The following is an 8948-nucleotide window of genomic DNA, read 5'->3' as shown; positions in this document are numbered from 1 at the left end:
ATATTTGCCTTGGAGGTGTAATAATTTTTTTCAGGTTGGACTGATAGTTCTTACTTCTCTTCCTACTGATAGTCCTTACTTCTCCTTGCTATAGGGGAGAGGGAGACCCTGGGCAGTGAGTAAATCAAGATTGAGTTCTTATTTTGATCTATCCTTATCTATTCATGTGACCCTCAACAAGCCACTTTACCTCTCTGAGCTTCATCTTCCTCAACTTAAAAATGACAGAGTTACAGAGTAGCTGGCCGTCCCGGGTGCTGCTGGGCTGTGTGCTCAGAGGAGGGTCGAAGCCGCCCGCTGCTGCCGCCAGAGGAGCCTGTAAGCATTAATAATGTCTTTCATCTTTGAGTGGATCTACAATGGCTTCAGCAGTGTGCTCCAGTTCCTAGGACTCTACAAGAAATCTGGGAAACTTGTATTCTTGGTTTGGACAATGCAGGCAAAACCACTCTTCTACACATGCTCAAAGATGACAGATTGGGCCAACATGTTCCAACATTACATCCGACATCAGAAGAGCTGACAATTGCTGGAATGACTTTTACAACTTTTGACCTTGGTGGGCATGAGCAAGCACGTCGGGTTTGGAAAAATTATCTCCCAGCAATTAATGGGATTGTCTTTCTGGTGGATTGTGCAGATCATCCTCACCTCATGGAATCCAAAGTTGAACTTAATGCTTTAATGACTGACGAAACAATATTCAATGTGCCAATTTTTATCTTGGGTAACAAAATTGACAGAGCAGATGCAATTAGTGAAGACAAACTCCGTGAGATATTTGGGCTTTATGGACGGACCACAGGGAAGGCATTGAATTCAAAGCACTGGATTCTTGGCCTGTTATCCCCATCCTGAAGATGAAACTCTGACAGTGATTTGTTTAGGTTTACACAGCAAGTCAGTAATAAAAGCAGGAGCAGGACCCAAGTCTTCTAGATCAGTAGATCATGTTGTCTCCAGTTTAAAGAAGAAAAGTATGCTTGAGAGAGAAAATTTAAATCAACTATAATTAAGCATGAATCCTGGCCTTTTCAGCTCAGGATTTTGGCATATTTAACATTTAAATTTTTCTTTTCTGGAATCTGTAATGATTTTTTACTTTTTTAGATGGTTCTTTTGCCCCTTAGTTACCTATTTTTTCCAGAAATGCTTTCTCTAATTTGTGTAGTTTCCCTCTCTTGCATGAGAATTATACACACGAATTCTTAATTTCTTCAGTATAACCTGTTATTAGTGTATCTTTCTGAATGTTTGCATTAATGAGAATATTTCTAAAAAGTAAAAAAAATGACAGAGTTACAGAGTTAGAATAAGTAATGTCTATGATTCTTTCACACTTACAATTTCCTTTTAATGTGTCAATATGCTGAAAAAACTGTTTTGAAAATTTTAGAATACGGGTTTGTATCATTTAGTAATAGGTGATATACACCAGGAGAAGTACAGGTGAATTAAATGAATGGGAGATACTGTTTTTCTAATAATTTTAGGGCAAAGTTCTTTATTTAAATCCAGTTTTCATAGTAAATTCATTTTATACTGTTAGATCTATGTGGCTTCTGCTCATAGTGATGATGGTATAAACTTCACAGTAAACCTTGAATGAAAACACATGTATTGATGCTTTCATCATAGTCTGTTCATCTTTATGATTCCCATAGTACTTAGCACGTTGCCTTGCACAAAGCAGGTACTCAATAAATGTTGGCTAAAAGAGTATCTAGAAGATAACCACAGATGCATGTTGTCCTAATATTAAAGGCAAAAACCTTGGATTTAATTTCACTTGATACCACAGTCTTTCTAAGAATGTTGTGAAAACACTATCGCTGAAGTCATTTTAATTGATTGACTCATACTTAACTCTGGAGAAGAATGAAAGCTGTGTAAATTATAAGAGTGCCTTTATTAAAAGTAGCAGAAAAAAGACTATGAAGTAAATCTATGCAAAGGGATAAAAATTTTATAGGAAGATGTGTGACTTGGACTATATGTAAAAATTAAAACTAAAAATTATAGAAATAATTTTATCTTATCTCTAACAAAAATTAAGTTATCTTCTAGATACTCTGAAATTTTCAGAACTGTGTTGCAATCTGAATCTCATCCTTCCCAATCCTCCCTCCATCTTTCCTCTTTCCTCAGGTGTCATACATGCATTGTGCATTGCACCTGAAGACTCTCCTGCCAACTCTTTTACCTTTTCTCCTATATTGGAGGGAAAAAATCTCTTATTTCCTCCAATACATCTCTTTTAAAATATATATATATATTTTTATTGATTTTTTACAGAGGGGAAGGGAGAGGAATAGAGAGTTAGAAACATCTATGAAAGAGAAACATCGATCCGCTGCCTTCTGCACACCCCCTACTGGGGATGTGCCCGCAACCAAGGTACATGCCCTTGACCGGAATCGAACCTGGGACCCTTCAGTCTGCAGGCTGACGCTCTATCCACTGAGCCAAACCGGTTAGGGCTCCAATACATCTCTTGCTCATCTAATTTCATCTTGACATCTGCTTCCTGGTGGATCTGAATTGACCCACAAACCATCCTTGCTAGTTCTTTTCCAAGCAATCATCCGTTTTCCTCAAATTGATTTTTTCTTGATAGATAGTGTGAACACTGAAGGTTAAGATATTTGCTGGACAGATATCTTTGTTGGACAATTTACTGTATTTAACTCTGCAGAGGAGTTACAGGATGTGTGTCTTCTAGAACTTGTACCAGGGCAATTGAGGTACATTTTGCAGAAGGGCAAGATTGCCTTCTAAATTTTCCTGGATTACTTTTATGATTCCCTCCTTTTTCCTTCTTATAAGACTCTAGTGTTTGAGACCCAGTTTATCTTCTTTAAACCATAGAACTGTAAATTCAAATGAAATGACATTTCCAGAAGAATAGAAATTCCTGATTTAAGTGAGGCCTTTTGAGTTCAGGTGAAGTTGTGATAATCAAAAGAAAGAGCACTCTTGTTTCCAGACCTACTATCCATTGCTGACCCAAACTAAGAATTAATGGGATTGGCACAGGAATAAACTTGGTTGGGATTTTCTTTGGTGGGATTTTGTGGCCACTGAGGAGGTTTCTTTTCAAATAAATAAGCCTGGGAAGGAAAACACCTATGTGTGGGATTCTTACTGCCTCTCCCAAAAACACCCCCTTTGCTTCCCCCAGGGGTGAAATAGAGAAGACTGACTGAAGTAAAACCTTGGCCCCTGCACAAAAGCTTTTGGCGATTTTAGGTAAAATGGGCTTGGTCCCTCCCATGCCAACAGCTTGCTTTGGAGACTATAAATTTCTGCTTCAAAATACATTTGGTCAAGCTTCCCAGAAAGTCAAAGGGCTGATTCATTAGCAAGGATGAAATTTACCACCAGATTATGTCTGTCTTTCTAGCCAAACAGACTGAGACTTATTCCTTGGTTGTTGTAAATGTTTCCCTCCATGTCCCGCGTGGTTCAGGGTTCAGGATCTGGAAGAGGAGCTGCACACAAATGAAAGAGAAGAGACAAGAGATAATTTGGAAATATTAGGGGGCCAGGCGGGTAAGTCCAACTCAAGGGGAAGGACTTCCACTGGTGCTCAGGCCTCACCAAGCTTTTATTGATCTGGGATACACCCATAGCATAGCCCTTAGGCAAGCAATTTCCAGTAACAGGCAGACTAGCCCATCAGCAGGCAATTTCCAATAATAGGCAAACTATCTTATCAATAAGGATTTACGTGACTGGTGGGGAAGTTGCTTCAGCTACCATTGTCTGGATTAACAGTGGGTGCAGGGCTCTGACCTTTGCTAGGGCTTCAAGGGTCACCAGCCTGATATAGTTCCTTGTCTGCTAGTGAAGACAATAGGCGGTTTCCCACACTTGGTAGTCTCTTTGTGGGGTGTTTAAACACTAATGGCAGTATTTCATCTTTTTTTTATGGCTGAGTAGTATTTCATAGTATATATGTACCACATCTTCTTTATCCAATCCTCTATTGAAGGATACTTTAGTTGACTCCATGTCTTGGTCACTGTGAATAATGCTACAATGAACATAGGGTGCATATATCTTTGTGAATACATGTTTTTTACTTTTTTTAGTAGATACCCAGAAGAGGGATTGCTGGATCCATCATATGGTAACTCTATTTTTATTTGAGGAACCACCATACTGTTTTCCATAGTGGCTGTACCAGTTTACATTCCCACCAGCACTAAATGTGGGTTTCTTTTTCTCCACAACCTTTCCAACACTGGTTGTTACTTGTCTTCTTGATATTAGCCATTCTTACAGGTGTGAGGTGGTATCTCATTGTAGTTTTGACTTGCATTTCCCTAATAGCTAGTGAATTTGAACATCTTTTCATATATCTGATGGCTGTTTGTATGTCTTCTGGGGAGAGGTGTCTGTTCAAGTCCTCAAATAAGGCATTCTTTTAACAATTACAAGAGAAGTGGGCAACTAAACATCTAGAGGCTTTTTACCTTGAAAACCATTAATCAGTTTTATTTTCATAGATGTAATACCAACTAGCCATACTGAATTATTATCATCAAACTTCTGCCTGTGCGATCGATATCAGGAAGAGCTTTAGTTGACACTTTCATAGATAATAGTTACAGAATTTTTTAGTAAGGTGGTGGGTAAATCTCAGAAATTTTCTCATTCTGTCTTTCTTTGGCATTTTATCAAGGTGTTTAAAGTTTCTTTTCAAATATCTTCAAAGTATTTTCCTTCCTGTGAAACAAAATGATGACAGATGGAAGGAAATATACAGATTGAACTATAAAATGTCTCTTGCCTGAAATATTTGCCCCCAACCCAGCCAGGAGGTCATGGTTTGATTCACAGTCTGGACACATGTCCGAGTTGTGGATTGATGCCAAGTGGGGGGCGTTCGGGAGGCAGCCAATCAACGATTCTCTCCCATCATTGATGTTTCCATCTCTCCTCTGAAATCAATATAAATATTTAAAAAAAATATTTGCCCCCCAAATGGGAGATGATGATTCAGCAGAATTACAATGTATAGCCACTAGGTTATTGCCTATGAAGTCCTATCTATCTATCAACAATTGAATCTACAAATCAAAATAAATGAACAAGGAATCCATTGAACAAAATAAATTGATAAATAAAATAGAACCAGAGGCATGAAAACATGGAACAGACTGACAAATCTCAGAGGAAAGGGACATATGGGGGCAGGAAGAGATTAACCAAAGAACTTATATTCATACTGGTATATGCATAACCCATGGACATAGACAATAGGGTGGTGAAGGCCTGGGGTGGGGCAGGATCTGGGTGGAGGGGGGCAAATGGCTGAAAATGTGTGTTCAAGCTAAAAAATAGCAAGTATAGCCCTGGCCAGTGAGGATCAGTTGTTTGGGCACCATATCATGCACCAAAAGGTTGCTTGTTTGATTCCTTGTCAGGGCACATGCCCGGGTTATGGGCTGGATCCCCGGCAGGGGGCATGCAGGAGGCAGCTAATCAATGTTTTGCTCTCACATCAATGTTTCTCTCTCTCTCTCTCTCTCTCTCTCTCTCTCTCTCTCTCTCTCCCTCTCTCTCTGCTTTCCTTTCTCTCTAAAAATCAATTTTAAAAATCTTAAAAAAATAAAGAAAGAAAGAAATACTAAATATATGAATATGGGCAGCTATTCCATTTCTGATTCTCAGCCTGGGCCCTCTTTTCTGGGAGCTTCCTGCCCTCTCTTGGGGGTCATGCTCATTGTACTTATTTTTGATCCTGCTCTCCTTGCTTCTCCACCATCAAAGGTGATTAGTCCAAAGATAGACACCTGACCCAAGCTAAGTCAATCAGAGACCTTTCCCCAAGAATTTAGACATGCTTTAAAGTCCATTTCTTTTTAAAGAGGAACTACATGTAATATGTGAAATTGTGATACATGGACATGCATTTTCCATGTGGATTGAAGAACAGACAAAGCTGGTTGGTCCAGAAAGAAGAATGAAGTAAATATGCAGAGAGAAGCAAAGGAGAGAGAGAGAGAGAGAGAGGCGTGGACTTCCTTATAGCTACTCCGTTTTTATTAAATAAACATAATTTTTACCTGCAGCCAAGAGGAGTCTTAACTACTTTTCATCCCACTCCTTGAGAATGCACGATACAGAAAATATTAATTTTCCAGGTAGTCCTGGCCTCACAAGAAATACTTTGATTCTACAGAAATTTTGCTGCTCTTGAGGATCAGCACAGACTGACCGAGATTTGGGGGCTCCCAGGAATTTGGGTCTGTTTTGGAGCCCCTAGTTAAATTGCTAGGCTGGATTGACTAGCCATAATTTGTAACATATTTTTGGTATAATGAAACACGTTCTGAGTTCCAAATGACCAACTTACAAAATAACTTTCAGAATATAACCCTTTAAAAAAGAGGGACTGCCTATTCCATATTGATTACTAGTGATGATTCACATCACAGAAGTGTTTTTAATACATACAAGCATTCCATTAATCAGGGTTTGATTGCATTTTGAGTATTTCCAACACATTTGAGGGGTGTTTTTTTTAAAGGGGAGAATGATGATTTTTATTTTTTTAAAAATATATTTTATTGATTTTTTACAGAGAGGAAGGGAGAGGGATAGAGAGTTAGAAACATCGATGAGAGAGAAACATCAATCAGCTGCCTCCTGCACATCTCCCACTGGGGATGTGCCCACAACCAAGGTACATCCTTGGGTTGTACCTGGAACCCTTGAGTCCACGGCTGACTGTCTATCCACTGAGTCAAACCGGTTAGGACTTGAGGGTTTTTAAAAAATATATATTTTTATTGATTTCAGAGAGGAAGGGAGAGGGAGAGAGAGATAGAAATATCAATGATGAGAGAATATCATTAATTGGCTGCCTCCTGCATGCCCTGGGATGGAGCCCACAACCCAGGCATGTGCCCCTGACCGGACTTGAACCAGGGACCCTTCAGTACACAAGGCTGACGCTCCATCCACTGAACCAAACCGGCTAGGGCACATTTGAGTTTTTATTTATTTAATGAGAGTGAGGAGAAAACTAAACTTCAATGTAAATTTTAGGAGCCTCTGTGTATTGAATGGCTATTAGATGACAAAGCATTTATGAAATAACGAGTGGCCCTGTGCATGCATTCATGCACATTGATAGGGAAATAATTAGAAAAAATATTTTAATATTGCTATTTGCCCTTTCTCTGTAATGGAAGTGTCAGAGCCGCTGCTGGTCGCTGTTTATGGGGTGATCAGGGGCAGGGCCTGGCACCTCCCGCTCACCTGCTCCACCATCCTGCTGTAGTCCTGCTCTCATCGTGGCCCATCTGCCAATTCTTGCAGAGTTCCTGTGAGATTTGTTTGTGATTGTACCTGTGAAATTGTTTTGTGGTCTGTAAAATAGTACATAAATATTATTTATTATTACTGTGATTATGAAATACTAAAAACTTTTAATTATTTTGACCAGGTGGAAATGTCTACAGTCATATAATGAAATTAGGATTTATTGTGTGGCAGACACTACATGAGAATTAATTTACCTTCTTTTCTAAGATAATTTGCAAATACATATATTTAATTTAATTTAATTTAATTTAATTTAATTTATTTATTTTTAAATATATCTTTATTTATTTCAGAGAGGAAGGGAGAGGGAGAGAGAGATAGAAACATCAATGATGAAAGAATCATTGATTGGCTGCCTCCTGCATGCCCCCTACTGGGGATCAAGCCTGCAACCCAGGCATGTGCCCTTGACCAGAATCAAACTGTGACCTCCTGGTTCATAGGTTGATCGATGCTCAACTATTGAGCCACCCTGGTCAGGCTGCAAATACATATTTTTTAAAGGAAAATTGTTACTTTTTTTTTACTTTTCCTCAATGAAATATTTATTGCATATTATTAGTGACTAGAGGCCCGGTGCATGAAATTTGTGCACTCAGGGTGGGGGGTCCCTCAGCCCGGCCTGCACCCTCTCGCAGTCTGGACCCCTTGGGGGGTGTCTGCCTCACAGTCTGGGATCCCTGTTCCTTACTGCCCACCTGCTCACTGCTCCTTACCGCTTGACTTGCTGCTCCTTAGCGCTGCCTCGAATGCGGGAGAGGCTCCCACTACTGCTTCTGCGCTCACCAGCTGTGAGCCCAGCTTCTGGCTGAGCAGCACCCCCCCTGTGGGAGTGCACTGACCACCAGGGGGCAGCTCCTGCATTGAGTGTCTGCCCCCTGGTGGTCAGTGCGCATCATAGTGACCAGTCTTCTGCCGTTCGGTAGATTTGCTAATTAGGCTTTTATTATATACTAGAGGCCCGGTGCACAAAAATTTGTGCACCCGGGGGGGTACCTCAGCCCGGCCTGTGCCCTCTCACAGTCTGGGACCCCTTGGGGGATGACCACCTGCTGGCCCAGGCCCGCTCCCCGGGGGATCGGGCTTAAGCTGGCAGTCAGACATCCCTCTGGCAGCCTGGGATCCCTCGGGGGATGTCCACTTGCCAGCAGGGAGCAGGCCTAAGCTGCAGTCGGACATCCTTAGCGCTGCTGAGGAGGCAGGAGAGGCTCCCTCCACCACTGCTGTACTGGCAGCCGCCAGCCTGGCTTGTAGCTGAGCAGAGCTCCCCAGTGGGGAGCTCACTGACCACCAGGGGGGCAGCTCCCTGCATTTGAGCGGCTGCCCCCCTGGGGGCAGGTGTGTGTCATAGGGGATCAGTCATTCCCCAGTCCCTTCTGCTGTTAGGGTCAATTTTCATATTACCCTTTTAATTATATAGGATAGAGGCCTGGGTGCCATGGGTGGGGGGCCGGTTGGTTTGCCCTGAAGGGTGTCCCGGGATCAGGGTGGGGGATCCCCCGCTGGGGTGCCTGGCCCAGCCTGGGTGGAGGGGGCTGAGGGCCGTTTTCAGGGCTGGCCACACCCCCTTTTAGGGAGGGGGGTCCTGCTGGGATGCCTGGCCAGCCTGG

General features: G+C 41.6%; 1 pseudogene; it reads left to right on the top strand.

Moving 5' to 3' along the window:
* The first annotated feature begins 299 nt into the window (after positions 1-299).
* LOC102437075 lies at positions 300-873 on the top strand (annotated as a pseudogene).
* The last annotated feature ends 8075 nt before the right edge of the window (positions 874-8948 follow it).

The sequence above is a fragment of the Myotis lucifugus genome, unplaced genomic scaffold, assembly GCF_000147115.1.
Source record: "Myotis lucifugus unplaced genomic scaffold, Myoluc2.0 scaffold_50, whole genome shotgun sequence".
NCBI classification, from domain to species: Eukaryota; Metazoa; Chordata; class Mammalia; order Chiroptera; family Vespertilionidae; genus Myotis; species Myotis lucifugus.
Note: the sequence above shows the minus strand (reverse complement) of the source record. Positions and strands in the feature narration are given on the sequence as shown.